General features: G+C 36.9%; 1 protein-coding gene across 1 annotated transcript in view; it reads left to right on the top strand.

The window, feature by feature from the left end:
• Nucleotides 1-24,297, top strand: part of ARHGAP15 (Rho GTPase activating protein 15) — a 604,723-nt gene that overhangs the window by 417,918 nt on the left and 162,508 nt on the right. The gene's annotated exons all lie outside the window — the stretch shown is intronic.

Genomic DNA, 24,297 nt, shown 5'->3' on the forward strand with positions numbered 1-24,297 from the left:
TTTAATTTTTACATGCCAAGCAATAAGGAGCCTGCCTGACGCTGTGGTGAAAACAAAGGCAGAGACCATCCAGTGAAGAGAGAGCACTGGGTGGGAGTCAATGGACCTGCCTCTTTATTTTGCTTCTGACCTATTTGTTAGTCTGATGGAAACAATTTTAACTCCTTTGAATCTCAGACTTTTTATTTCCAAAATGGGAATGAGAAAGAAAATGTGAGGACTTTAAAAACTTGGAATCAGTCAAATGATTAAGTACAAACTTTAAGATGTTAGATGAAATCAGAACAATACAACTTAGTTTTCTTTATACAATCATAATACTAAATATTAATAATCAAGTATGGTTTGGGGCTTCCATGTGATTGAGTTTTCTTTAATGATATTGAGATTCCTTTTCTAAGAAGAAATATCATGTATGGGAAAGCTTTGGAGAATCCCTGCTATTCAATGATTTGTTTCACTAGTCAAATTCATAGGATTTGGGGGTTCCTGAACATAAAGGAGAAATTTAGTTTTATTTTATCAATAGGATTTTGAGAATTTACCAATTCCGAAAGAATAGCCCCATCCATGTTCACGGGAGAGGGTAAGTAAAATCTACTGAAATTTCAAGTCTTAATTCATTTATGGCTTTTCATGTAGACTCGACTGTTGAGCCCAGAAATTAAATCAGTCAGTTATGCAACCGCCAATCCCCAAGGAAACCCCCAAGGATATTTATAACAATTGATCATCATTATAATTCATCATCATCACCAACAGAATTAAGTAATAAAAATTAAAAATTAGTGGGAAAACATACCAAGTTTACCTCTGCTCTTAACTCTGCTTGGTGTCACTGGTGTGGGCACTGACTACATTTCAGGACTGTGTTAGTTATCTACTGCTACATAACAATATTATTTCCAGCTTAACTATTTAGAGCAACACACATTTATTATCTCCCAGTCTTTGTGGCTTAGAAGCTGGGCATGGATTATCTGGATTCCACATAAAGTTACTATCAAGATGTTGGCCAGGGGTGAGTCCTCATCAGAGGCTCAGTTGGAGACAGGTCTGCTCACATGATTATTAGGATTTAGTTCTTTGTGGTTTGTTGGACTCAAGACCTCAACATTACTGGCCTTGTGGACCTCTCCATAGACTGCTTGTTCCATCAAAACAGCAAGGGAGAGAAACTAGTATCTAAAGCAGAAGTTAGAATCCTATGTAAGATAACCAAAAAGGGTATACCTCATCACCTTTGGTGCTTTCTAAAGGTTAGAATCAAGTCACGGTTCCTACCCATCATACCCCAGAGGAGGGGATAATATAAGGCATAAACACAAGGAGCAGGGGATAATTTGGGATCATGTTAAAGTCCATCTTCCCCAAGAATCAAGTTGAGAGCTTTTAAAAATAAAGATGTTGGAGGCCAGTCATAAAAATTCAGATGCAGAAAGTCTGGTGTTGGATCTATATGCATGTATTTTAAAAGAAAAACTCCCCAAGTGAGTCAAGTACATCACGAGCCCTGTGAACCCCCACATGACCTACAAGCCATAAAATATACAAGGTTTGTATTTGGGTAAGGTCAAAATAGACTATGAATTCCTTTTTTTTATACAATTTCTGGTGATGAAAGGTTTTCTCTTTGAGTATTGATTGATGTAGTCATGCTCACTATTTTTTATGAACTCTGTGTCATAAGTTGGAGTAGAACTAAAAAAATGCCATGGATATAACATGTATGTTAATAGTATGATGAAAATCATAGATTTTTTTTGTAACCACAATCTTTTTCCAATGTAGATTCTAGAATAATTTTTTTAAAAAAGATGTTTTACCTAAAGATTTGCTTCAAAGAGCTAAGGAACAAATAATATTTTAAAATGTAACAGAATGTTGCTGATGCTGATGCTGGCTAGCATTTAATTGAGAAGCTACTGTATGGCAGGAATGGAAAATTAGACTTTGCTTTCATACTCATAAAAGTTTGCAAGGTAGATAAACTTTATGATCCACATTATTCATACAAGAAAATCGTGGTTCAGAAAGATTAAGTAACTTTTTTAATGCTGCAATATTAATGTGTTTTGAAGCCAGACAGTGAATTCATTTTAAACTTACTCCAAAGAATATATTGCTGAGTGCTGGATTCAATTGACCATGGGGGAAGGGGCAGCGAGACGTGTTCTTCTTTTTAACATCAAAGAATCCAAACCACTTATTCTTGTTATAATAGTATACTTTCTTGGTGTCCAGTCCATGGGACCCTATTATAAGAGAAAACTTCATTTAAAGGATCCTTTTTTTTTTTAAAGATTTTATTTATTTATTTGACAGTGAGAGACACAGTTAGAGAGGGAACACAAGCAGGGGGAGGGGTAGAGGGAGAGGGAGAATAAGAAGCAAGCTTCTCGCCAAGCAGGGAGCCCAATGCGGGGCTCAATCCCAGGACACTGGGATCATGACCTGAGCCAAAGGCAGATGCCCAATGACTGAGCCACCCAGGTGGCCCTTAAAGGATCCTTTTAATGAGTAACTCCTAACTGCTTGTGACTTCATCAGGAGTAGTAGGAAGTTTGATTCATCACTGTATCCCCAATATAGCAAAGTGCTTGATACTCTATATGGACTGAATAAAGATTTATTCCTACATAATAAATTGATGAACTTTCAATACAAACCAATCCCATGTCAATATTCATTGATATGTTGTGTTATGTTCCATTTCTTGGGTATCTCAGTAAAGAAAACTCAAGCTCTATTTTACATTATGTTTTCTCCCAGACTCTTATAAACAAGCATTTAATTTTAGATTGGATAAAAGAATCAAAGGACAGAAATGAAGAGGGAAGAACCATGTATCCCCATTTTCTGCCTTCATGTGACAAAGTTTGAGGACATACGGCTCACTATTCCTTCACAAAGTATGATATTAGCAATTAGACAAGTCGGAAATGAAATTGGGAGCAGTGATATAACTCAGCTTGCCATCTCGGCTCTCCACAACGTTGGGCATGACCACGTAGACAGAAAATCTGTATTGGATAATAGCAATAAAACTATTGTTCTTATTAACCCCATATACTGAATTTTTTAATTTTGAAAGAATGCTTTGTTTTTGTTTTCACACAGGAAGTCCCTGTTGCTGGTAATTTTGGCTTCTGTAACTCACATTTATTTATCTAGCACCTTTTTTCTAAGTGTTCCATGTAATTTAGAAGCATTTTCTAACAAAAGTGTGCTATGGAAAAATAAGTATTCTCATTACCTCAAAGCTGCTTCTAAAAAGGAAAAGTAACAGGTGCAAGGCTATGAAGAATTTTTTTTCAGGTTTCTATGCAAACCCTCAAGATAAAGTGTCCAGAATTTACAAATGTGGGGGACAGAAGTAATGCTCAATTGAAAATCTGAATGACTTAGACAAAACCCGTTCTCTTTTATGCCCTCATATTCATGGGCCCACTGGGAAGAAATGCAGGTATCCCTGTCAGCTTTCTTCCTTTCTGAGGGTCCCAGAACATCAGGATCGGAGGTGAGCTCCGTAAAATATGATTTTAGCTTTTCCATTATTCATTCATTGACAGACACGTCCAAAGCTTTTACCATGTGCCAGGCAACATGCAGGATGCTGGAACGACAGCAACAAATACAGCACATGGCATTCTCAGGGACATAGAGTCTGTATTTCCATGGTTATTTCCAATCCAATAGCCAAAAAGACTGGTGATCTATTTGGTGTAAATTGACGAGAAGATTCTAGTATCTTCAGTCTTCACAGATTCTTCCTTCTTCTCAGCTCTCTGATATCACCATGACCCTCTCTTTCATCTCATTATTTTCTATCCACCCGGGTTTCCTTCCTCAGACCCATCAAGTTCTTTTGTTTACCGGGACCTTGACTTTTGCTCCTGTCTACCTAAAATGTGCTTCCTTCAGACCCTGACAAGACTTTCTTTCCAACATTCAAGTCATCTTCTCAGCAAGACTAAGACATCTGGAACATGGGCCTCCATCCTACCCATCCAGTCACTCGCCATCCCAGTATCTTCTTTGCTTCCAAACACATCATCTCTGGAACTGGCTTGTTTCTTTGTCTGTGCCTTCAGTGCCACCGCTCCTCCTCTATGCGAGCAAGACGTTACCTATTTTGGTCACCCAGCTCTTAGGGTACCTAGCAGATAATTCTTTTTACATAAATATTTGCTGACTATGAGTGGATTCAATAAGTGAATGATTAATGAATAATGTTAGATGATCAGTGATGGTTAGATGAAAATCTTCAGAATTTGAGAGTCTCTGTGTAACCAGTCCAGAGAGCCATATATACTTGTCCCCATATCCACCTCCACCTGAAGTCACAATCTGTTCAGCATGGACCACACAAGAGAGGTGTGGAGAAAAGAGGAGGCAGCTGTCAAGCTGAGGGACCTGAGCCAGCTCTAAAAGCCTGGCCCTTTAGGCCAAGAAAGACTGTCTGAGTGAGCAATGGATGACTCCCAACCCAGGTGGTACAAAGATCACACTAAGAACTGTCCCCTGCTTATGTGAATTCCAACTGTGATCCCTCTCAGTGTCATTGCATGTTGCCAAGGCTCTGTCAAACCCGTAGCAGTCTGATAAAGGACACCTTGGGCTCAAATTGCGAGTGACTGTCCTAGAATTGCCATGGTTCAAATAAAATAATACAAACTGCAACGTGTATGAGAAGAATCAGGAAAGGAGCAAAATGAGCTTAAAGAATAAAATACAGCTTTAATTTGCCTAAGGAAAACTTCATATGGGGATTTAATCATTCACAATTATTTGTTGAAACTTCCTATGAAGGGCACCTGAGTGGCTCAGTTAAGTGTCTGCCTTTGGCTCAGGTCATAATCCCAGGGTCCTGGGATCAAGCCCCACATTGGGCTCCCGCTCAGCAGGAAGCCTACTTCTCCCTCTCTCACTCCTCCTGCTTGTGTTCCCTCTCTCGCCGTGTCTTTAAAATCTTTAAAAAACAAGAAAAGAAAAGAACACTTCCTATGAGCTCTCTTCTAGGTACTGAGAAGAACCTGGGGGAATCAGGCTGTGGTGGAGTATTCTTCTGTTTCAAGAGATTGATAATAAGCAAATATATAAGATCCTTACAAGTCATGGCCAGAATCAAAATAGTGATGTAAGAGAGAATAACTGATGAGGTTAGGAGGAAATGTCCTTATATTGGATGGTCTGGGAAGGTCTCTTTGAAGAGGAGCCATCTGAGTGGAAACCTGATCTGATAGGAAGGAGAGAGGGATGCGGAGATGTGGGAAGAGAGCAAAGCAGGCAGCGGGAAACGAGTCCCAGGGAATGCAGGCTTGTATGAGATCAGAACTTGTATGAGATCAGAACACAGGTCAGAGAGATGGGCAAAGCTTGTCCAGTGAGGCCCTTGTAAATCAAGATAAGAAGTTTTGTCTCTCATTCTAAGGCACTGCAGTGTGGGAGGGGTAGTTAATCAGGAAGTGATCTGATACTATTTATGTGGATTTTGTTTTTTTAAAAAATCATTCTGGCTGCTATGAAAAGAATAAATTTTACAGGGCAAGAGTAGAAGCAGAACAGTTAGGAAGCTGTTACAACAGTTCAATTAAGATATAATAATGGTAACGGATTTCTATGAGATAAACTCCATATTCCAATTTGTCTCATTTTCCATGTGCCTTGAGAACCAACCTTTCTTTCTTTCTTTCTTTCTTTTTCTTTCTTTCTTCCTTTCTTTCTTTCTTTCTCTCTCTCTCTTTCTTTCTTTCTTCCTTTCTTTCTTTCTTTCTTTCTCTCTTTCTTTTTAAACAAAGTGCAATGAGAACACTAGAAACCCCAGGTCAGTTTCCATAAGACCCCTTACTAACTGTGATACTGTGCCCAAGAAGTCATTTACCCTTCCCAGAGTAATTTTCTTATCTTTAAGGGAAGACTATCCATTCTCTTGAGATGAGTCAGTCAACATGAGATAATAAATACATTACACTGGAAAAATGATACACCATATAGAAATGGAAGTTTTATTGAAATGTGTCCTTCACAATCATCCTAATGGAGACATCTATTATAACCAAATGAGGTATATTGTTTTTTAAAGGAAAGAATATTTGATGAAGGGCTCATTTTATATTCTTCTTGGATTATTTAAATATCTCTCACATTTTCCCTGGATTACCCCAACCCATAGGAACTCTTTCAAATCCTATGCTTGCACTTTCAACTACGTAATATACCATAATTACTTATTATTATTACTACATACTTAATATATATTAATATGTAATTAACATATGTAATTATTTTCATTAATATTATGATTATTGTATAGGTGTGTCATATATCATTAAATCATGTACATATCATATCTCCTCAACACACCGGACTGCTAAAGAAGAGAGCTTCTGTTTTTATTTAAGTCTATCTGTCCTACTTCACCTCAAAGAATATCTTGCACTCAATAGAATCTTGACACATTTTAATTAATTTATTGATTAGACCCAGGGTTAGGTCATTTCCTCAAGCCTCGAAGGTGAGGCTCGAAAGGAGTATTTTACAGTGTACTGCTGAACTCTGTTTCTGAAACAATGGCAAGACCTGCATAAAATGTTAAGAAGTGTTGGTGATTTTTATTATCTTTTTTCCAAACTATTCTTTAATTTTCTACAAATTAGCCTTTTTTTTCTTTAGCACATATATCTTTTGAAAGGAGATTTAGTTTGAAGAATTAAGTGAATCTTCTTTGGGGATAAAAATATATGTATATAAAAAATATATGATTATAAAAAATAAAAAATTAAAAAAAAAAAAAAAAAAAAGAGAACAGCGTTTACTCCTTAGACCATACCAAGAGAATGTCAGTATATCAAGTTGTCCAAAACACTTCTAAATGCTGACTCACTAGATCTTTAGAAGAAGTCTATCCACTTCACAGATGAATAAAAGTCCCTATGAGTTTAACTGAATTGCTTCAAGTTGCATTCGTTTATTCAGTGTATCTTTCTAGAAGGCAATATGTGTCTCTTGGTACTCTAGAGGGAACTGGAATGAAAGTCTCGCTGTGGTCTTCCGATGTCTGGTCTCCATCTCTGAGGCACTCAGAGTGAGCAGGATATCCAATAGTCTACTCAAGATAATGTCTGGAAGACTCTAAGGGGCCCACTGGAATCATTTTGCTTAAGTAACAGTCTTTCTCTGTGTTACACCATATCATCTCATATTTTACATTCCTCCAGATTGTTTGTCTTTTTGTGGCCTCCTCACTCCCTGCTACGTTTTTCCTCAGTGAGTACCCTGCTGTCCCTTCTTATTAATCTGTTCCTTCTGTGTTCTGACAGCCGTCAAGGATTCACTTACTTTTCTCTGCTCTTCCTCTTAAGTCTGTTGGGATTCACAGTCCCATCAGTGAAAGAGACTGGAATATGTATGTACATTACTGTTTGATTGGTTGCTACAGAAGGAGCAACATATCTGTCTTTCTGAGCAAGAGGCACACCATCACCGGACTTGCTGACTGATGAACTCACCTCCTTAAGACAAATCTCATGACTTCTGGAATAAATCTCAGTAGAAATTAGCTTCTTTTCTACTCCCTTACCCTAGCATTTTAGGCCTGTGCTAATACTGGTTTTCATCTATTTTGCATCAGATCTCTCTCCCTTTCCCAACTGTGAATGCTGGAGGGTGAGATGTACCTCACAGTGACCTCTGAATTCCCCATCATGCCCATCGTGTGCCAAATGCCTTAGAGGCCTTATAGGCCTTGTCATTTCAGTCAGGAGAAACACATGCCTTGGAATCACTATTGCAGTTTTAGCCCCAGAGATCTAACTGACTAGAAACTGGGCCCAGTCATCAATCAAAGTGTACTTCAGAAGCCTCTCTGGTCACTCTACCCTCATGCCTGACTCCTTCAAGAAGTCGAGTTTTAATAAGCCCAATTTCTCCATACTCCTTCCCTCTTTCTTCCTTTTCTCTTACCCCTTACTGAACTTCACCATCCCCATCTGCCAAGAGTCTGCTCCCAAGGTGACAAGTCTGTTAATCTGAAGGGTCTAGGTCAGGCTCTCTGCTAGTCCCAAGAAGCATAAGGTAAGGGATCTCCTATAATCAGAACAATAGTGAGGATATCAAGTTTGTCCATCAGGCATTTCAAAAAGTAGTATTGATCCAGCTCAAATCAGACCGCTGGTCTAACTATAAAGCTAGCCTTGCCTGAAATTTTATTTTTATGGCTCAAGAAAATGTCGTATCTCTTCTATGTTTATTCTTACTTCTGAATTAATGCAGCCCTCCTAAGTCCTAAAGCCAGTTGTCTGAGATCATTGCCCTCATTACTGATCTGGTTACCTAGGAATTCCTCCTAATTAAAAATTTTTAAAAGATACAAAACGCAAAAGAATGTTTGAAGCACCATCGAAACACTTTAAAAGTGAAGTATACTAGCTACATTAAATTCAAACCTCCAAATTACAAAAACGGAAATTCAAAAGTGGAAAAAATTACTTCTAGTTACCTTTATCTGTTTCTTTATACCACCTTGTGTGTTTCTAGAAGAATAACATTCAGGTAGGATTCACTTCATTAGGATATGAACAGAAAATGCTAACTACAGTGCAGCTTCATGACTCAAAAGTCTGTAACTGGTATTAATGAACTTTTAAAATGCTAATTTTCCTGCTTTTCCCAATAGAAAGACGCCTTAAAGCAAAATCTCTCATTTCTTATCTGCTAAAAGCAATGTGTTTGCATCCCTTACAAAATAAAATGGTTGAAATAGGGTTTTTGGATGGTTTAAAGTTTCCAGGACTTCTCTTGTTCACAGTTATTCTTGTAAAGAGAAGAAATTTATAAAATCACATGCCTTAATGGTCCCTTTGCTAGAAAATGGAAATATTCCCAAATATGTTCTACTGTAGGAAAATCAAAAATAACGTGGAAACTACAAATATGTTAGCCAATTGAGAATATTTATTAACTAAATAATTTAATAATAAAGAAAATGCCTACTTGATTAATTGTTGCAGAGTAAAAATTACAATAAAACTGTCTTGATCAGTGCTTTGCAGAAGCGCCATTACTGTCTGTGCAGTTGTTTAACAAGGATTTAATTGGAAAGATAAGTGAATGCACATTTAAAAGTATTGTTAATTTGCTTTATAATCACCCCATCCTTCACAGTATTGACAGCACAAGGCACAAACCCCTTTCTGTTTTACAAGTATTATTTTCCATATGTGCACAATAAATCCTGAAGCAGTAATTGGAAATTTTATGGGTTCCCACATACCTAGTATAGTGGGTGCAGAGGTGCACTCTCCCTTTCTAAGAGGTAACCCAGTTCTAGGTTGGAAACAAGTGACCAATCTGATTTGTATATTTCTCCCATTCACTGCAGATCATAATCATATTTTGTCCCCTTCTAGAAAAAGTTGCATCTCTTCTATTTTATGTATTCTAAAATCAAGATGGAAAGGAGGGGGAAAAAAAAAGTCTGGATTGTTTTCAATCTGTGACTGTATTTTCTTGAAAATGTGTATAATGGAGGTCTTGGCCCAGGATGGTCTCTGGACTACCTGGCTGTACCTTAAACACCATTTTCTGAAAATTGTTACACCCAAACACATAAAAGGATACAAGGAAAGGGGCAAAGAACATCTTCGAGGCACCATCTCTTCCTTTGTGCAGTTCCACATGCACACGCACAGACTTGCCCCTCAGCTCATAAATGCCTTAGAGTTTGGAATCATCTGCTCAAAAATTCATTCAGTGCATAGGTTTTCAAAACAGTGTGAGTGTCATGCCTCAGATTTCTGAGAAGTGGCTTCCAGAAACCAGAGAGCTTCTTTATTACTGAGAGTCTAATGTTGCTCTAGAAGCAGAACATTTGCCTTGCCCTGCACATCGAGGGAGACTAGAAACACCATGTACCTGATGTTCAGGTACATGATTTATCTGTTGATTCTGAAAGGGCTGCCCTCCCCAGTTTTTAGTTCAAAAAAGAAAAAGAATGAAAATATGAAGCTCATCTTGAAAATGGTTGTGAACTATAATTGAACCTATTTCAAAGGCACAGATTGTTCCAACTGTTATCTCTCTGCTGATAAAGGCTGCCCACCTGATTGTGAGGAGAGTGGAGAGTCCCCAGAGTGTCTCATGTGAATAACATTAAAACCCTGAAAAGATACATGGGACACGCTTAATGTCCCCCTCCTCCACGCCCCCATCCTTCTAGAATTTGGAGAAATATCTTTAACTTTAGTTAACTGCAGATTTTTTTTTCCATAGACAGCAAATGCTTCAATTATGAAAGCCTAGAAATTCTTCTGAAGAAAATTTTCATGAGAGTCTTTTTCAGTGGAAACCCTTTTGCCCTCTTGATAAAACACATTGCCTCATATATTGGCATGGGGAAATTATTTTTATCTTTAATTTGGCTATGCCTCTAAATCTCTAAACCTCTCACATTTACATTAGCTTTTTATGCTTACAGAGTAAAATAGATATATATTGAGTTTCATATGTCTAGAGATTTGCCAATAAATGCTAATATCCAACCATTAATAACAACTCACTAATCACGTGACAACTTTTTTATTCCTTCCTACATAGGTATAAGGTATAAGATATATATAAAACATATGAAAAAGATATGAAAATAACTCTTGGAGTGTGTACCTGAGTGTACCTGCATTCCCTCTCTTCCTGTATATACATACTTATATACACACATATACATGTGGAGATGGATATAGATATAGATATGGGTATATTAACATTCTTCCATGCATGTTTCACTTTTCCTGTCTGTGTACTTCTGTGTTGTGAAAATCAGATCCAGTTACACAGAGATACATACTTCAAAGATGATTTTTGCTTCTTTTTCAAATTCCTTCTTCAGAGGCATGGATTGTAAAACCGTTTGTTTCGGGTGAAAGTGTCTTTGGGACCAAGACCTTTGCATGCCCCATTTCAACTAGACAGCAGAGACTGGTGCTGTAACGAAATGTCCAGCTGTCCTTTAATTAACTGAAATGAGGAAAATGTAATGTTTTGATGAGAGAACCAGGATTCTGTGCAGAATAATGGGAAGACTATATGTTTCCGTGCCTTCCTGCATATGACGGAGCCATGGGGTGCAGGAAAGAGATGAGGCTTTTTTATGCTCCAGTAGGGGGAGCTTTCTTGTCCCCACTGTACAAACAGCATGGTGCATGTGTTTAAATACGCCATCCTAAAATGCAGACTTTTCATTTTCATTTTGCAAGTGGGAAATTTCACTATGTGATGGGCACATTACTCTTCTTAGCGACACATTTTGTGCAAACTCATTTGGGAAAGAATAGGAAATTTAGAATACTGCCTTCATATTTCTTCTGGAAATGTTAGCCTGAATCCATTATTTCCAAACCTGATGAGGATTACAGTTCATTTGTACTTCACAGCAACCCATATTGTATTCTGTTTTGTGAAGTAAATAAGAGATGATACCGTGCTAATAGCGCCTGTATTTTGTTTTCCGTATGAATAATCTTATTCTGGGGGCAAGGGGGGAGGAAAAGGAATCAGGGACTGGAGGACTTGATTTAGCCTTCTCTAGATGGAATGTGTTATTTTGACAAAGAAGTGCCCTGAATTATTTTATAAATAATCTAAACTGGAGGAGGTGGAACATAAACTCACTTAGGTCACTGAGTACATCCATATTCAAATGACAATATAAAAAGCACTGCTCAGTAACACCCGAATCTATATCTCTTATTTAACTATGTTTAAAATACTCATGGACAAACCTGATTTGATGGCAGTGTGGGTGGGTGCTTATGTGCTGATGAAGGAAATTCTTTACATACAAAATAATTTCCCACCATCACTCCACTACGCCTGCAACGCCACAATTAGGGAATCCATTTATCTGGCTAAGGCAGGAAAGGCAAGTCATTTCACCTCTTACACTAAATAGGGTTGATTGCTGGTAGCTGGTTAGATAGTTATGCTAAGAAGGATACTGAAACATTGTCCTAAAGAAGTGAGAGTGAGTTCTCTCATCCATTAATGAGGTAGGGCACAGGCACTATTTGGGGGGAAAGAGAAAGCCTCAATATGCGTGCCACATACTTTCTGCTTCTGCATTATGGTTTTAAATTAATAAAATTTGACGATTAGAATGGAAGTATCAGGGGTGCCTGGGTGGCTCAGTCGGTTAAATTTCAGCTCTTGACTCCGGCTCCGGTCATGGTCTCTCGGAAGTGGACCGAGCCGGCATGAGACTCTGGGCTCAGTGCAGAGTCTGCTTCAGGTTCCCCCTCCTTGTTCACTTGCTCTCTCTCTCTCTCTCTCTCAAATGAATAAAATCTTAAAAAAAAAAAAAGAATGTACGTATCACATGAGGTTTCCACATTAAGAAAATACCATGAACACAAATCTGTTTATCAGGAAGAATAACATACAACCTAGCATACCTCCAAGGGACTGCATCAAAGCATAGGGAATCTTGAATGAGTCAGAAGAGGAAAGGAGTATATTCTAAACAAAGAAAAACTCAGAAGAAATCTTAGGAAGTTTAAGAGGGAAAAAAAATGGACTCAATGAGTTAGATTTTTAAAAGCCATTATTTTGCTTAACAATTTTACCAAGACTAGTCCTGTTTATCCACTTGTTAAATCCTTCCGTTGGTGTAAGGTATGACTAGACTATTTTTGTTAAATCTTATTAACTATGTGACTCATTTATTATTGAGTTGATTCCCATTGGAATGACAGGAAGTCTAAAATTAGCTTCTCTAAATAATGTCCCATTCCAGATAATGACTTCAGCCAATGACCATAAACACCATCTTTCTGTCCATAAAGTTATTGTCTAGCTGTGCATAGAACTAACTCACTGAGAGAAAAACAAATCCCTTGAAATAGAGAAAAACTAAAATGATTTGTCTAACCACAGTCTTCCCACTTTACTTTCATTTAGTTTGGGCTCAGATTGGAAAGATTTATTTTTATTAAGACAAATTTTGGGAAAAAAAAAAAAAAGAGGAAACACACCATCTGCGCCTGATCTTGGTATTCGAGCTGTCTCTTAGCTTTTAATATATCATCAGCCCATTCCTTATATCAGCTAAAATACCCTTCATCACAGAATATAAGGGTTAACTTTCTCATCAATTGACATATTTGGTCTTTCGATATACAAAAATGCAGTGCCTGGAAATCTCAGCACCATTCAGGAAACAAAATAGTAAATAAAAAGTATAAGTAAATCAGCTACGACCCTTGATTTCAAGAGCCAGAAGGCCAATCCAAACTGTCTTTGGATTTTTTTTTTTTTCCTGTACCTGGAAAATTCAGGAAGCACTGAAGATTTAAGCTTCTCTAAATTCCGGGATCTAGACAGCCTCATTAGGACCTAGCTTCTCTTGATCTCTCAGTTCTGCCATCCTCCATGTTAACTTCATTCTTAGTCCTCACATCGTGTAAAATGACTGCAACATCACTGGCTCAGCATGGTCCTTGTTTCTAATTCATCAGGAATCTCTTTTCTGACAGGCTTGACTACTAGCGACCGAAGTTGAGTCATTACCAATATTCCTGACTCAACCACTCTGGCTGAGGGAATAGAATGCGCTGATTGACTGAGAGGAAGGTCACATGCTCACACTTGGAGGGGTAGGTAGAGTCTCACCCCATGCACGTAGACGGAGATGAGAAGGAAGATGCTCCCCTATGAGAACTTAGTACACTGTGTCTGAAAATAAGATGTTCTCTCGAAGGATTACATGAACTTTAACAGTTGGAACAATGAGTCCCAGGCCATGGAGACTGGTGTGTGGAAGAGATGTCAGGCATTACTCTAGCAATGATCTTACTTTCAAACAGTCCCCAAACATGCTTCAGACTCTTTAAGTAAATTCATTTCATGAGGTTTGGGGGCTTTTCTTTTTTCTAACAGTAATTGGTTTGGGAGATGATGTACACAAAGTGTGCTGTCATTGAGAGGTCCAGGAAGGGGGTAATTGCTTCCCAATTAAGTTGGTTAGCTTGCTCAGGCACAAGCATGGGCCCTCACATGTGCTCAGCATTCTATTAATATATAATCTTTGAAATGTTTTAGAAGCAAAACCCACATGCTTTCAAGGTATTTTAAGCTACTGACACTGAAAGAAAAGAAAAGAAAAACTATCCTTAAAGCCAAGCACATGAGGGTATACAAGCATCCATAGACCAAGATATATAAAATTACAACATAGATTATGAAATAGAAGGCAGTTAACCTTGGACCAATAAAGATAAATATTGGAAAGGTCAGGGCAATGATGTAGAACTATGTACCTGGGAACCAGTTTAAGATGTGATAACAAATGCACTTTAGCAAAGGTTCTGACACAGTAGTGTTGAGATCTTTGTTGCCTGAAGGGTGCCCAGAAAACTTCAGTGATTCTCAGACATGGAGGAAGGTATTTTGTGGTTGATTTTTTTGTTGTTGTTGTTTTTGGTCATTGTCAGTGGCATCTGTGCAGAAGAAAATGCCTCCATACGATAAGAAAAAAACTGTTTTTGTTGTATCAAGAACACATGACAAAGCATTCAAATATAATGCAAATAACTGCAAACCGATGCATCCAGCAGTTTAAAAACTGAATAAATAATTTAGCTTTTACACATGGGCAACCCTTGCTAAAAAAAATACAAATCGGAACCCTTCTGTTTAAATCTATTTTATTTTGTTAATAGATGAGCTAATATGATAGGCATTTAATTGTATAATGTATTATTAGCCATTTTCCCTGGCATACCATTAACTTTAAATAGTATTAATATTTAACATTTCATAATACACACTACAAAGTTCTTATTTTTTCCAGCCGAACAGAAAATGTGCATTGATAGTAAATCTCTTTAAAGTGGGTTTTAAGATGCTCAGTATGCAAAACCTGTTCCATTTATACTGTTTGATCAAAAATACTCAAAATGCCACAGCATAATAAGGCAAATGCTGTAAGATGACAATGATGCCAAAACTGTATTATGATTTTGTATTCAAATACAATGTATTGCATAATTAGGCATAATTATATAATTTGAATATTTAAGAGAGCATTTAAAATATGATAGGAGGCATCTAAGTACGTGGACTTCTCAGGGATGGTTCAATCAAGAGGGTGTAAAGTTGCAATTAATGTTTGTTATCAAATGGCAAACTCATTCAAACACAAGTTAGCTGTAAGAGGACCTACCTGTAGCTGACTCCGATCATAAACATTGTCTCAGCAAATCTGAATCTGATTTGAATCTGATCTACAAGTATCATTTTTTCCTTGACAAAATTCTGATAGTATTTAGTTAGTTGAGTTAGGATACAGTACTTCAAGTCTCTGTGTGGGTCAGTCTGACGCCCTGTAGTCCATGGATATAGACTATGCCCTTAACTCAGAGCAGCATTCTCAGAAATGTATGTTCATGATCATGAGGGAGACTCACCCAAACAGAATATATGAAGTGACACAGATCCATCTCCATTTCCAGAAAGACTGTTCAAAGGACATACCCCCACATAAAGTAAATCAGCCAGATTTTTTGTCAAGAGAGGCCAGTGTTAAAAGGCAACTTTTTAAATAGAGCATGAAACTTGATTTCTCGTTAATAAATGTTTTGGCGGAGCGCAGTTTTAAGTGAGAAAAAATTAAGATCTTGAGCTTTGCCCAGCTGTCCCCACACGGAACTTCTCCCTACATTATCAGCACTGGAAAAACGTTTGTTTGTTTTATTAAGAAAGAACATTGGGAGCTCACAAAAAGCTTTTTATTTCTGATCTTGCTTAAATTTTCAATGATCTGAAAATAGGGCCAACAGACTAAGTTTATGGCATATTCTAAAATTAGAGGAGAAACTCTTGCAATTTTTTTCTATTTCATTTCCATTTAGTAGTGACTTAATTGGGGGCCCAAGATAGATCAGTAAGAGAAATTGTCCCAATTCAGAATATTCAATATGTCAATTCGTTCAGAGACTTGTGCCATTGCAATTAAACAGCAAATGAAAAGACAATTTAAAGATTTCCTGTTTCTGTTAGTACCAAAACCAGATAAATTTCTCGAGTTCATCACTTTCTCCAGAAGCTGACCACATCCAATTATTTTCAACCTACGCCCAACGTGAATCTTATGCTCTTGGGAACGAATGTTATTGTTACACTCAGAAAATGGTATATTTATGTCCACCTCCATGACTTGCTGGTGCCAACAGATTCCATGTTCTGGGGCTTTGTTTTCCTGATATTCCCTGGCTTAACCCATTTCTCAAAACTCAAGTTCCAAATTCCTTTAATGAATTCAGTTTATTTCCTTATGCTTCCTTTTACACTCTTATGTGTGTTATAATAATTAATGCATTAAAATACCTTGATGTAGTTTTAATTTCTTGTATCACTGCATATACATTGCTACAGAATTCCAACTAATATATGTCGCTTATGCCTTGTGTCCCCAATCAAAACCATCTAGATCCTCATGGATAAGATCATATTTTATTCTACAGTTTCTGCCCTCAAAGTGCCCAGAAAAGTAATCATGACATAATGGTTGCCTTATAATGATGATGATAATGACTACTAATGTTTATGGAATGCTTACTATGTGCTAGGTATTTACCCAGATATGCTTAAAAAGAACCTGGGTTTTCAAGCATAGAAGATCAATGATTTAACCCACATGAAAAGCCAAAAGATGCAGGAACCAAGCCACATCTATTTCAATGTACTGTAAAGGTTAAACAACAATGTACTGTAAAATTATCTGTAACTTCACTTCACAAAGAGCTGTGTTCATGGTGTCAATCCAGAACCTTGCTATGCTTGCTAGAGCATAGCTGTGCACCCCTGCACACCTTCTTGTCCCATGCTGAAATACACTCTCACCTCATAGCCCCACAAACACCTGCAAATCGCTGCTCATCCTGAAAATGTCACCGTCTTTCTGAAACTGTTCTTAAATCCCTCAGACAGAGGTGACCTCTACCTCCCTCCCTGGGACTTCCTCCCTTTTATCCATGCTTTTATCATATAGTGTAGTCATCTACTTATTTATTTGGCTCTCCCCACCTTCTCCCTTGAAGTGCTGGAATTCCTATGGGCAAGTGTCCTGTCTTCCCCTTGCCTCTGCTACCTGACGTGGGCATGAGTGCGGAAGTGATGTGACTAATTGGGTCTTACGTGAGTCCTTGCTAAAAGAAAAAATGCAGTTTGTGAATGAAATTAGCAGTTCCAACTTCAAAAATGGCACCTTCTGGCCCCTAGGCATCTCCCCCAAGATCACATTCTCAGAATCGTTAGAAAAGCCCAACTCTCCTCTTCAAAAATGATTCCTTAAAACAGTCTAAGGATTGGAGCTGCTTTCACAATTCCTTCGTTGATGGCAAGGGGGTTGGAAGATATGGAGCAGGGCCATTTCTTGCCTGAGTGACACTAGATTCGGTTAGACTAGGTTAGGTTAGTTTAGGTAAAGTTAGGTTACATTTCTAAAGACTGGAAAGTGGTAACTGCCATTTAGCGGTCCTTCATTTCAAATGTTTCTGATACAATAGAGCTCCTGTTTCTCCGTGCTGAGCAGGCCCATTAGAGTCTAATATTGGACTTGATAGAAGATGTGCATGTCTTTTACATTATAAGGCTTTATATTTCAAACCTCTGTACCTTGCATCTATGTGTTTGACAGCTGGTGTCCTGCAAAGCAATGGCCAGTAAGAGGCATGATTGCACTAAATTGGAAGCATGAGGCAAAGGGGTATTTTTATTGGGGAGGGTGCGGGAAGGAAATTTGAGGGTAGTGGGTTAGAAGAAATCATCCACAGATGCTGATCTCTGTACATTAGTGGATGGGATTTTTGAATTGTGGTAATTTCTGTTTCTGTGACAGTTCATCAAAAATTGAGGGCACCACGTTTGAAAATTACCCATGGTTTCATTTCCAAACTAGATGCAGACTCTGTGCCTTTGATTATTAGAATTATTCAACTCACTCAGTGGGGCAGTGAGGAGGGGCATTGGTAAATACTCCCCCCACCGATATTCTGTAAGACATTCGTTAAAGAAGCCCAAGGCAGTAGAACAAACTCCATCACTCTTTAACAAGTGTTATCTAAACACACAGCAGCAGCCGATGAGTGAGCCAAAGTGACAATTTGGAAATTCATTTCTCTCCTTCAGAAATGCCTATGTCAGTGAGGGGGGCAGTCAGACTGAAAGATGTGGAGACAAACTTCTTTCTGCTTTTATGAAGCCTTTTTCACTGCACTGTGGAAGGCAACTCAGCACATGTTTACAGGTGTCTCTCTTCTCTTCCAAAGTTATTTTTTTTTCTTTAATAATATAATGTAGGTCTCATACCAGCTTGCCAATGAGTAAGGTGAGGATAATACTTCAGAAAGTTCCCACAAGTAACAGCAATTTGGTGACTCCTTTCACAAAAGCTGCTTCCCTTTTATTCCACCAAACGCTGACTGGGGTCAAGTCCCAACTTTCTCTTCAGGGATAGGGGAGAATCCAGACAGAAGATGTGTGGAAAGGGAGAGGAAACAAGTGTGTGTTGGTCGTATCTACTGCAAGAGAATCGTCTCTTCGCTGGTCTTGTGTAGAAGCTTGCTGTGCTCCTGGTGTTGCTGAAGGGCACACGAGTGCCATTATAAAGAGACAGGACTTCAGTTGTAAGAGGGCTTTTAAGAGAAGCAAGCTGCTGATTCGCATAGGAGCATGTCAAATATTATTTAAGTGGCCAGTAATGTAAACATCATGCTACTAACACTGAACAGTTTATCACATAAATATAATTGTCTTCTTTTAGAAGAATAATAAAAGCTGAATCCATATGTTACATATTATTTAAAATTGTTTCTGCAAGATGTATTAGTCCCATAGAAGAAGCAATTCTTCCACCAGAGAAGGACAACAGCAGTTTTATTATATTAGATTGTCATTTGTTTAATTTGGTTGTTCCCTGTAGTAGTTTCACAGATTTTTATGAACTGTTACTTTTATAGAAAGTCAAGTTACTCATGATGGATGGCACTTGCATTCATCCAAAAAAATAAATAAATAAAAAGAAAGAAAGAAAAAAAAAGAAAGGGTCAGAAAGGGAGGTGGCATGGATTTACTTAACAGAATCTGCTTAAATCAGCATTTCTTAATTCTTGGACAATCGAAAATTAATGAAGGGAGTTAAGTTCTGTGAGGGATATTTCTAAGATTTGTTTGAGTTTACTTAAACATGGAGACCAAGCTAAAGGTGAGACTGGAAGACCTCTTATGAGCAAAGATAAACTAACAATTCTTATATTTAGAACTATGAATAAGAGTTACCCAGGGTTGTTTTTTTTTTTCTTTTTTTGAACTTGGAACTACAAAATACTAATTTTATTTACTTAGTTAAAATGTCTGTTACTAATTTTAGGCATTTTATTGGTTAAGGAAACTAGTTCCTCCTGTCATTCTTCATAATTTTAACTTCATAATTTCAGCTATATTTTAGTTTTTACTTACATGAAGTGGGATTTTTCTAGGTATGCTTGAAGTTTTAAAAACTGAAATAAGTGATATTCTCCATTAACTGATGGGTTAAATGAATGCAGTATAGAAAAATACCACCCAACAGCCGCCATTACCATTTTTTGAACTGTTCCATGTGTATTCTATTGAGGTCAGATATTTGAGGAGTGTCATGAGAGTAAATGTTCCAAAGTATTTGAATAAACCTCTCCCGAGAGGGTTCATGCAAAGCAGCAATACTGATTCCCAGGAATTAGCAATAGACTCCAAGTCTTCTGGGTATCAGGTAGGTAAATATTCACAATCAAATTTGTTTGCCTCATCCTGGTAAAATTAAAACTCTAGAAGAGAATAGCAACACTATTGCAATAAAATCTGGATACAGAGTTAAATTCCCACCATATAAACACGTAGCGCATATCCATCAAAGCCAATTAAAGCCAAGCTATAATTCAGCAAAATAACCTTTATCCACATAAATAATTTAAATCCTACATCTTTTATTCTAAGTTGCAAGATTTTAAATCTACGTACTTGAATAATTCTGAAAATGAAACATGATCAGATCAGAACCGCTGGATGGTGAAATCTGTACTTTTAAATAGTCCCAAAAAGTTTATATGTGCCCTGGAAAAGCTTACAAATATATTTGTGCTTGTATTTTACTTTTTGCTTTGAAAACAATTTTACATTTTCTAAGTGTATTGACAAAGGCTTAGGAAGATGGATCAGAAATCTACTGGGTGTTAAGAAATCAGCCTGAGATATAAAATGTTCTTTCTAAATTTAGACAAATGCAAGATAAAACCTACAGAAGGTTCCTCATTCCATGGATTACTAAAACTCAAAGAATGCAGAGACTTGCTTAGCTCCATAACTTTTCTGTATAATTGTGTATTGACCGACATTGAATGATAAAATCACCCCATCCTTGATCTTATGCAGCTGTGTTGCTATAAAAAGAGTATTTTTAAATATTCTTTTTTATATTAAAATACTAAGAAACTGTTACAAAAATTCAAACAATAAAAAGGGACAAAGAAAAATATTGTCACTTAGTCATTCCATAAATACACACCTACATATATACATAAATAAATGCATTAATAAATCTCATTCTAGATGACCCTTTCCAAATTTATTGATATAACAGACAGATAAAAAATATGATTCTGCCATAGTGGTTATTCCTTAATAAAAGGTTTTATGTCTGGCTTTAATTGAATTTTAAGAAGAAAGAGAAATTTAAATGAGCTTGAAAGAATGGTTAAACTTCAAATAAATATCTATTTGCCTTGAAAAAATATCAATTCTTTAAAAATAACCTTAAGAAAAACATTAAGAAATTGAAACCCATAAAATTATTTCCATTTTTGACGAAATATCTTGTTCTTTGTCTATGAGGAAATTAGTGCAGGTATGCTTCCTTTCAAGATGATCTTCCTGTTTATTTAGGATTTTATGATCCTTGAGATTGATATTTGTAATCATTATCCCCAATGTTGTTGAGACTGTTTTATGCTGAGGAGAAAAAGCTCATACCTACTCATTTTGCCAAGTTTTCTCCATGTTTAATGTTCAAAATTTCAAAACATATTCATGTTTATTTTCTGTTTATTATATTTCATCTTCTAGTTCCTTTTCCAAGAAAGGATCATGAGCAGGTTTCCCTAACTTTTCTGAACAAATATCTCTGAATTTTGCACATCTTTGCATCTGGTGCTGACTGCTACTGTGAATGTTCCTTGTGATATGATTTACCTTTGCTACTTTAAAAACTAGATGGCTTTTTCTTTATCCTTAAAGCTCAGTAGCTCTATTAGGATATGTTAGATGAATTGTTCTTTACCAATTTTTCCTGGGAGTAAGTATATCCTTTCAGTAAGCAAATATGAATCCTTTTCTATGGCCCAAAACTTTTTCTATTACATCTCTGCTTTTTCCTTCTGTTCCACTAGCTTTTAATCTTAAGAGTCTTGTCTTCTGTACTATAGTCTCCTTTATCCATATATATAAAATTATTCATTGGTGTGTTTTATGTCTTTTTTAATATTTTCCTTTTCATTTTGTATAATATCATTATATATATATATATATATACACACACATATATGTACACACACACATATATATATATATATATATATATATATATATTGTTTTTCTTCTACTTTGATGTTGGTTGTGTTTTTTGAATTGCACTTATTTTTTGAGCTCTATCAACTTGCTTTGAATATTTATAGCACTTTTTAAAAACTCTTTCTGATACATTATATGTAAATAATTTTTTGGAGCTATTTATCAGAATTCTTGAATAATTCCTCTTGTGATTTCTTGTGATTTATATTCTTCTTTCCTTTTATTCTTGTCTAATCAATGATCTTATGGTGCTTCTATAATCCTTACTTATCTTTTCCTGACAACTAATCCTTGAATAGGACCATTATCATCTATCTATCATCTATCTATTATCTATCTATCTATCTATCTATCATCTATATCGCTATCAGCAACACAGCTCTGTGTATTGGAATCTAGCAGTTTCTGTCTCTTATCCTTTCTTCATGCAGCTTCATGTCTGAAGCCCTTCCCAAGCTAGATGTCTGGGGAGTAAACAATAAAACAGTCTTGTCTTCTATGCCCTCTTCCTTGACTTTCTGTGGCATAAAATTACTAGTATATTTTCCTGCTCACAGGATGCACCCATTCTCATGGCCTGATACTCTAATCAAATAATTAGATATCACTGTCAAGACTATGACCCTTTTAAGGAAATCTCTCTCCTCTTCCATGTCTGAAGTTTGTACTGGCTCAGATTCTCTCCTCATTTTGGTACAGACGCCACAGCATTTCACAGTACACATGACTGTTTATGGTTTGAGGCTATGGCTATTTTTGTTTTATTGACCACTGAGGGTTTTTGCTTCTTGTGGTGTTATAGCTCCCTATTTTTCAGTCTTTATTGTTTTTGGTGTGCTTTCAAGACACTCAATTCAGATGCTTTTTAAAGGAAATAATCTAGAACCCAGCTCCTCTGGACTTGTAAAGTTTGTGTCATTTTGTTTTGATCTTACTTCCAGTACTCCTAAAAAAAAAAAAAAAAAGTTTTCCTTTCTAACGAATTAATTTAAACAACTCAAGTATATTACAGACGGTCCCAACTTACAGTCAATGGTTCCACTTACAAATTTTTGACTTTACAATGGAGCAAAAGCAATATGCGTTTAGTAGAGACCGTACTTTGATTTTTGAATTTTGTTCTTTTCTAAAGCTAACAATGTGCTGTATTTTCTTTCTTGATGTAGGGCAGCAGCAGTGAACCACCACTCCCAGTCAGCTATGCAATCATGAGGTTAAAAAACCAATACACTTAAAACCATTCCGTACCCATAAAATAAGACTGTTTTTTACTTTAAGCACGATATTCGATAAACTACAGGAGATATCCAGCCCGTTATGATAACATGGGCTTTGTGTTAGTTGAGTTTGTCGAAGTGTAGGCTAATGCAAGTGTCCTGGGCATGTTTAAGTTAGGCTAGGCTAAGCTATGATGGTTGGCAGGTTAGGCATATTAGACAGGTTAACCCATCATAAGTGGAGGAAGATCTGTACCCTTTTTCAATTTCCTTTTTGCTTTAGTTGAATTTATCCTTCCAAAAATGAAGGATAAAACTTTCCTTTCTTTCATCTTCCCTTTTATAATAGTTTCTGGAATGCCAGCCCCTCCAACAGAACTGAATGGAGACATACGAACACACCCTTGGTGGGCTAATAACCTTGCATGCTGATCAGACTTATTATTGACCTCTAGCGCAAGCCAACAATTTGTCACTTCATTAAAATGATATAAATATTTATTAAACATACTTTTAGATACAAACTCAAGTATGGGATAATGGAAGAGCAAACAAGAAGTCTACTATTGTTAGCACGTCTACTTGCAAACCCCATTTAACAAATCAGAAGCCTTTCCTTCAACTCTGCTCACTCTCCTTAGAAGACTATTGAATGATATCTTGTTTTTACTTAAGCATTACCACTTGTGATTTTAGATCCTCTCTTCCTTCTGAAATAGTGTATCAAAGAACCATATGTAATTCTCCTCCTAAGACAAGTTCTAGTAAAATAAATTCTCCCTGTTCATTATGTTGTAAGTGATGTTTTAAAGTCCCCTTTGGGCAGATGCTCTGGGACACCAATAGTACCTACTGGCCAGCCTCTCCATTTGGCTCTTTACCTTTTATGACATTCTAGAGCAGCCATCTCAATTGCTCTAAGTACTTATGTTTTCAAATAGTTTCCCTTTTCTAAATAAATTGGAGAAAAGTCAAGATTTCCATAAAAAGTCACATTCCATTGCACCTCAGTTTGCTTTTATGGGCAGAAGAGAATGATATAGATTCCAAGCCAGTTAGATTAGGCACCCCATCAGAAATTCTCCCACAAACCAACTACACTGTGTAGAGCAATAAATGATTCTAGAACTTGCTCTTTCCTGCTGAATTGAATGCTTCTGCTTCCTGGCTTGGATAAGTTCTCTATGCTCTCTGAGTTACATTCATGTTTGTCCTTTCCAACCATCTGTCATCTTCTATGGCCTTTTCTACTTACTTTTTGATTAAAGACACTGAGTCAAGATTTTAAAAAGGACTTAAGGGTACCTTTTGCTGGTTTCTCTTCATTTCACCTATTGACCTAGACTTGAAAAAGCCCACCTCTGGGCTGTTTTCTTACCTATTCCTTCCTCAGAGAACTTGCAGTTCAAATGTCACTTGCACTCAA

Source organism: Mustela lutreola, chromosome 3, assembly GCF_030435805.1.
Source record: "Mustela lutreola isolate mMusLut2 chromosome 3, mMusLut2.pri, whole genome shotgun sequence".
NCBI classification, from domain to species: Eukaryota; Metazoa; Chordata; class Mammalia; order Carnivora; family Mustelidae; genus Mustela; species Mustela lutreola.